This window comes from Coenobita brevimanus, chromosome 1 (assembly GCF_032717465.1).
Source record: "Coenobita brevimanus isolate Jiangsu-jjx chromosome 1, ASM3271746v2, whole genome shotgun sequence".
In the NCBI taxonomy this organism is placed as follows: domain Eukaryota; kingdom Metazoa; phylum Arthropoda; class Malacostraca; order Decapoda; family Coenobitidae; genus Coenobita; species Coenobita brevimanus.
Window position 1 is genome coordinate 55,833,229 of NC_136954.1, and position 7,500 is coordinate 55,840,728.

At 42.8% G+C, this 7,500-nt stretch overlaps 1 protein-coding gene across 2 annotated transcripts in view; it reads left to right on the top strand.

Moving 5' to 3' along the window:
* LOC145390872 (protein amalgam-like) overlaps positions 1 to 7,500 on the top strand; it is a 468,170-nt gene that overhangs the window by 350,657 nt on the left and 110,013 nt on the right. The window lies entirely within an intron of this gene.

A 7,500-nucleotide genomic window follows, 5' to 3' on the forward strand; every position in this document is an offset into this window, starting at 1 on the left:
CTGTGATGAATTGCTCAAGTGTGCCGCTCCATCCTCTCTCTCACTTGCTCACCTCCTTTCTCTCTCACTTGCTCACTCTCTCTCTCTCTCTCTCTCTCTCTCTCTCTCTCTCTCTCTCTCTCTCTAAATCAAAAAATAACTTTAATTTTTTTTTTCCCATTCGTCCTATCCTGTAAAATTTCCCTGCCAATTTTTTTCATATTTGTTATCCTTGTCAGTTTCTCTTGACAATTTCGAGTAGCGGAATTAAACCTCTCCTCTCCCTTAACCCTTGTACATTTTTTATTTATCCTGTATATACAAACGCTTTTTTGGAATTAGGGTTTCTTTTTTCAAGTAATAAAAATGTTAATGAGGGTAATAAAGAGGTTAATGAGGGTTGTAATTTGTCACTCGTGTAAATTGAAGATCCTGTGGTGTAGGTATGAGAGTTTGTTGGTGTTTGTATTAAAGTTAAATATAAGAAGAAGTAAATAAAGGAGAAACAAATAAAATAATGAAGATAATAAATGGTGAGAAAAAAATAATGAATGAAAATAAATAGGCAAAATTAATATAAGTATATGAATTACGACAAAAAATTAATTGAGGGTAAATAAATAAAATTGTAAGTAGAATAGAATAGAATAATTAAAGAAATTTAAGATGAATAAATAAAAAAAAATAGTTGGCGAAAATATAGAAATAAAACATAAATAAAAACGAAACACGCAAATGATAGAGAAATAAAAATCATAAAAAATAAAGGAGAGAAATAATAATAATAATAATAAAGGACGTCGTTATAATAAAGATAAGGAGGCTTTCGTTGTAACTGACTTATTTTACTTCATGGAGTGCATACCTCAGGCTGGGAAGGGGAGGGATTTTTTTTTTTTTGTTCCTTTGTACACTGCCCTAGCCTCTTTCTCTCTCTCTCTCTCTCTCTCTCTCTCTCTCTCTCTCTCTCTCTCTCTGTCGATCTATATCTATCAGTATATCTATCTTTAATGTCTAATCATTATTTCATCTGTCTAGGTCTGTATCTGTCTGTTTATTTATCCATCTATCTATCTGTCTGTCTATCTATCCATCTATCTATCTCATTATATTTATTTATCTGGCCATCAATATAACTCATTCTCGTAGGTACCATATGATCTGTGTGGTGTGTGTATTGATGTAACTCTTCCCCTCTCCCTTCCCCTTTCCCCTCCCCTCCCCTCCCCTCCCCTCCCCGCCAATCCCCGTGTATTGAGAGGGAGCGGTGGGATTGGCGCGACCATTTTCCCCCAGATCAGGTTACGGTGGGGGATTCAGGGAAAGATCTAGGGGAATTTCCTTGACCTGTGTTATTGGGAGAGAGAGGGAGAGAGAGAGAATGGAGTATAGAGAAGGAGAAAGAGAGATGGAGGGAGATGTTTTGGGGAGAGAGGGGAAGGTGTTTGAGAAAGAGAGAGAGAGAGAGAGAGTGAGTGAAAGGTGTTTTTGAGACAGGGGAAGATGTTTCAGAGACAGAATTGAAGGAACTTAGAGAGAGAGAGAGAGAGAGGACGTTAAATTGAGAGAGATTAGGGTGTAGACGAATGTTTGAGAGAGAGAGAGAGAGAGAGAGAGAGAGAGAGAGAGAGAGAGTCTGGCCTGAATGATAACAGAATTGAGTGAGAACTAGTGAATAAGATACAAGACGGCATTCTCTCCCTCTCTCTCTCTCTCTCTCTCTCTCTCATACATCATATGCCCCTCTTGGGAAATTTTTGAACCAATTTTATATAAACTTTCATTTCCTTCGAGGTTTTTTCTTTTTGTTTTGTTTCTTACCTCACTCAGCCCCTGTGTGTGTGTGTGTGTGTGTGTGTGTGTGTGTGTGTGTGTGTGTGTGTGTGTGTGTGTGTGTAAGTCAAGGGAAAGGAAGTGAGGAAATTCGTAAAAAAAAAAAGTAAAAACTGTACCTGATATGACATGACAGGGTGGTGGAGGACATGTATGTAATTGAGAGAGAGAGAGAGAGAGAGAGAGAGAGAGGGAGAGAGACTCCAAGTTTGAGTAGCATCGACCCGGTAATGAAGGGACTGCATGCTACTGTATTGTGTGTGTGTGTGTGTGTGTGTGTGTGTGTGTGTGTGTGTGTGTGTGTGTGTGTGAGAGACACACACACACACACACACGAATCAAATGTGTAAGTGACCTTGACCTTTGACCTCCATCTATTTAGGCCAGCAGTTAAATTCTGTACTTTATGGGTGTTGGATTTTTTTTGAAGACGGAGGTATCAGTTATAATGACAATAATAATAATAATAATAATAATAATAATGATAATAATAATAATAATGATAATAATATGATAATAATAATAGTAACAAAACTAGTTATGATTATGATTGAGTAATAATTGATAATAATAATAATAACAGTAATAATAATAATTATAATAATAAAAGCACAACGAAGACAATATTATGTTTAAGGAAAATGGAAAGACAAAAGAAAAAACATGAGAACAGGAAATAAAAACAAGTAAACAAGGAGACAGAAATGTGAAAGAAAACAGTGAGAAAATGTATTGATAAAAGATAAAGAAAGTAAGAAAATGTGAGAAAATAAAGAGAGTAATATGAGTCACTGTGAAGACAGGGGGAGAGTGTCCTTGAAGAATGTGTGTGTGTGTGTGTGTGTGTGTGTGTGTGTGTGTGTGTTAGAGAGAGAGAGAGATTCATGTGTATACAGTGTGTGTGTGTGTGTGTGTGTGTGTGTGTGTGTGTGTGTGTGTGTGTGTGTGTATGAAAAGCGTATATCCAGGTACAGTAATTATGTGTTCGTGTGTGCATGCGTGCGTTTTTGTATGTATGTATGTATGCGTATGTGTCTTAGGCAAGTGTTAGGTGAGGGTGTGACTAGGTCTCTCTCTCTCTCTCTCTCTCTCTCTCTCTCTTTCTACCCATTCCTCTCCACTCTCCCCCTCCCCTCCCCAATAATAACACTTCCACCCCTCCTTCTCCTTCCGTGTAATTGAAACTCCTTTATTATTTTCTTTATTTCCGTCTTTATCATCATCTTCCTGTCGTCCTTACTTATTGCCCCATTTTGGTTGTTGATGTTGTTGCTCTTGAGGATTCCTTTGATCTTCCTCGCTTGCCATCCCTCTTATTTCCTCTCTCCATCTCTGTCTGTCCGTCTGTCTGTCTATTCATGAATCCATCTTTCTGTCTATGTATCCATCTCTCTCTCTCTCTCTCTCTCTCTCTCTCTCTCTCTCTCTCTTGTTTACCTGTCTCACACAAAGGGAACCCCACCTCGCTCCCTCCACTCCTTCCCTTCTCTCTCTCTCTCTCTCTCTCTCTCTCACACACACACACACACACACACACACACACACACACACACACACACACACACACACACACACACACACACACACACACACACACACACACACACACACACACACACACACACACACACACACACACCCTCCTCCTCTCTCCTCATTTCCTTCTCCCTTCTCTCTCTCTCTCTCTCTCTCTCTCTCTCTCTGCATCTCTCCTTCATTCCTCCCTCCTTCCTTCTCCCTCCTTATATTCGTCTCATAATACTAGATACCACAGCCATTGTCTTATCGGTAAAAACAGCCTTGAAAGAAGTATTAGCCCTGTTGTTTGCATTTCTCTCTCTCTCTCTCTCTCTCTCTCTCTCTCTCTCATTCTGTTTACTTCACCTTCCCAATAGACCCTTTCAGATTTTTTCTCCCCCATCTCTCTTTACCCTCTCTCTTTTCTCTCTCCTTCCTCGTTTTTTCTCATCTTTTTTTCCACTGTTTTTAACCTTAGCATCCCATTTTCTTTACGCCTCCAGCCCAGGAAGAATTATTTTTATTTTTTATTTTATTTTTTCGGCTAACACGATTTCATTTATTTTATTTATTTTATTTTTATTTTCGGAGGGCGAGAGTACCCAGTCTCTCTTTCCTGAGTCGCATGATGGGAGAAATTAGCCCCAGCCACTGAAGGGGTTACCTGTAATTAACCCCTTCACATTTAGATGCCTACCTGAAGCTGAAGGTAATTATCTTGTAGGAGGTAGAGGAAAATAAAGGTGAATTGAAGGCATGAAGAGAAAATAATGATGAACTGAAAGAGATATGTTTGTCTGCCCTCCCTACTACCCCCTTTCTCCCTTCCCCCCCTCCCCATCGCCTCCCTCTTCCCTCCTCATCTCCCGTTTCTTTGTTTTTCCTATATTTCTTTCTCCCCTTTCTCTTGCTTTACACTCCACTCACCTTTCCAATCAGGATGTATTTTTATGTTCATTCTGTTTTCGTACCTTTCCATTTTACTTTTTCTTTTCACTCTCCTTCCTCTCCTTCCCTTCTCCATGCACCCTCTTTTCCTTCCTTCTCTTCCCTCCTTTCCTTCTCTTTACCCCCTCTCTTCCTTCGTTCTCTTCCCTCCTTCCCTTCTCTTTACACTCTCTCTTCCCTCCTACTCTTCCCTCCTTCCTTTCTCTTTGCACTCTTCCTTCCCTCTTTTCTCTTCTTCCCCCTCTCTTCCTTCCTTCACTTCCTCCTTTCCCTTCTCTCTCCACCTCCCTGCCTTCCTCTCTTCCTCCTGTTTACTTGGGTAACAATGGGTTCTCCTCTCCATCCCTCCCATTTTCTACCTTCATATCTGTCTCTTCCTACCTTCTTACCTTCCTCCCTCTCTCTTCCAATCTTCCTACCTGTCTGACCCTACCTTCCTCCCTCTCTCCCCCTCTTTGCCTTTTTCTCTGCCTTCTATTTACCTCTCCTAATCGTTCTCCATTCTCTCCTTCCCTCCCTCCCTCTCGTTACCTTCCTACATTCCTTCCCCTCTCCCTCTCTTAACCTCCCTCTCTTCGTCCCCCTCTTTGCCTCCCTGCCTCCCTCCTCTCTTTACCTCCCTCCCTTCTTCCCTCCCTCCCTCTCTCTTTACCTTCCTCCCTTCCTCCTGATTGCCTGGGGAGAAGTGAACTACGCTCTCTTTCTGTTCTCCATTTTACTCTCTCACTCCTTTCTAATTATGAAAACGTTCTGAGAGAGAGAGAGAGAGAGAGAGAGAGAGAGAAGAGAGAGAGAGAGTGTGTGTTAGATTTTTAGAGATCACATAGTGCATAGTTTGTTCCCCTTCTTTCTTATAAAAGATTTCCATGTCTTCTCCTTCTAACAATTTTGCTATTTTTCTCTCCTTTTCCTGCCGGTTAGTCTGTTGGTGTGGTGGGTGGGGGGAGAGCCTTCCTTCTTTCCACCCTGTTCCCATACACGTTGCTTAGAACATAGTAGAATTAAATTATTATTATTATTATTATTAATATTATTATTATTTAAGAGGTTAATTGACTTCCTGTTACGTATACTTCCTATGTATTCCTCTTTCCTCCTTTATCTTCTACATTTTCCCTACCCTCTTCCTTCCTTCATTTCCCTTCTACCTTTTCCCTACACTCTGCCTTCTTTCCTTCCCTCCATCTCTCCACCTGCCTATACTCCTTCGTCTTTCACCTTTTCTCTACACTCTCCCATCCCTCTTTTTCCTTTTACCTTTTCATTACCCACTCCCTTCTCTTATTACCTTTTACCTTTTCTCTGCACTCTCCCTTCTCTCCTTCCCTCCGTCCTTCCACCTGCCTGCCTTCCTCCCTTCTCTCCTTCCCTCCATCCTTCCACCTGCCTGCCTTCCTCCCTTCTCTCCTTCCCTCCATCCTTCCACCTGCCTGCCTTCCTCCCTTCTCTCCTTCCCTCCATCCTTCCATCTGCCTGACTTCCACCCTTGTCTCCTTTCCTCAGTCCTTCCACCTGCCTGCCTTCCTTCCCATCCTTCCCTCCATCCTTCCACCTGCCTGCCTTCCTCCCTTCTCTTCTTCCCTCCGTCCTTCCACCTGCCTGCCTTCCTGCCTTCCTGTTTACCTGGGGGGCAATGGACGGCAGGTAGCTAATGAACTGCAGGACCGAGAACACCAATTTTACCTTCCTACCTGTAAAATATGGCGCTGATTAAAGGTGGAAATTAGCAGGTGTGGGAGCCAGGTCGGGCAGGTGAGGGAGGGGAAGGGTGAGACGCGAGGTGAGGGGAAAAAAAGAAGGGAGAGGGAGGGGAAGAAAGGAGGGAGGAGACGTGAGATGTGAGATGAGGGGAAAAGAGGGGAGAGGAAGGGGTTTGAGGTGAGGGGAAGAGAGGAAGGAGACGTGAGGTGAGGGGAAAAAGAGGGGAGAGGAAGGAGTTTGAGGTGAGGGGAAGAGAGGAAGGAAGAAAGGTAAGGTTAGGGAAGATAGAAGAGGAAAGTGGGAGAGGGAGGAAATTTCAGGTGAGGGGAGGGAGGAGAGGGGAAAATGAAAGGAAGGAAAGTGAATTGAGGTAAGGGTAAAAGAGGGCAGGGGAGGGGAGGGAAAGGGAGGGACGTGATGGAAAGGAAGGGAAAGGAAAGGCTAGGATTAGGTAAGGGAAAAAACGAGGGAAAGAGAGAAACAGGACTTGTGGGGAGGGGGAGAGGGGAAAGTGTGGGAAGGGAGGAGGCGGCAATTGAGAGAAAGAAAGGAAAGGGGAGAGAGAGAGAGAGAGAGAGAGAGAGAAGGGTGCAGTGATGAAAGGAGAGGGGGAGAGGAAAACTAAGGGCAAAGAAGAGTAGGGATGTAATTGAGAGAGAGAGAGAGAGAGAGAGAGAGAGAGAGCAGCAGCACCATCCATCTCTCCTCCCTCCACCTCATCACCGCCACCCCATCCCAATCTCTATTCCATCACCAAAAATTGCCGGCAGGAAAAAAGTCGCCAGAATGATCTCTTTTGGCCCTTTAAAAAAAAATATATATCTTCCCAAAATTTTATAGGCGTTTCATAATTAAGTTTTCGGTCCTAATTTTTATCCCCGTCTATCGCTCAGCCTGTCGAACGAAGCTTAGAGAGAATGAGCGATAGTTTTTGGAAGTATGTTATATATAGTTCATTTACCTGAGTGTGCCCTCCATTTTCGTCCATTTTCTGTTTGTTTCACGTAGCTCAGTGGCAGGGTGGGATATTACTGCGGCTATACATCCTTCTCATGCACTTCTTCGTGACTAGCAGCATATTCGAGTGTTAATCTAATGTTATAGCTCAGTCTTAAAGATGAGGAGAGAGAGAGAGAGAGAGAGAGAGAGAGAGAAACACAATCCCCGGACGATTACAATGGGAAGAGAGTGAATGAAAGGAAGAATTAAAGAAACAAAAATCCGTAGAGAGAAAAAATAAAGAGAACAAAAGAGAGGGAGAGAGGGCTTAATAAAAGGGAGATAAAGGGAGGGAAGGACGACAAGGGAGAGGGAGGAAAGAGAGGGATTAAGGAACAAAGGGAGAGGGAGAAAAGTTGGAAGGGAGAGAGAAAGGGGAGGAGGTATTGAATGAAAGGAGTGATCAGGAGAGAGAGAGAGAGAGAGAGGAGGGTGAACGGAGGGAGAGTGTTACAAGGATGGATAGAACATACAAACTCTCTCTATATATTTAAAGGCCGAGAGAGAGAGAGAGAGAGAGAG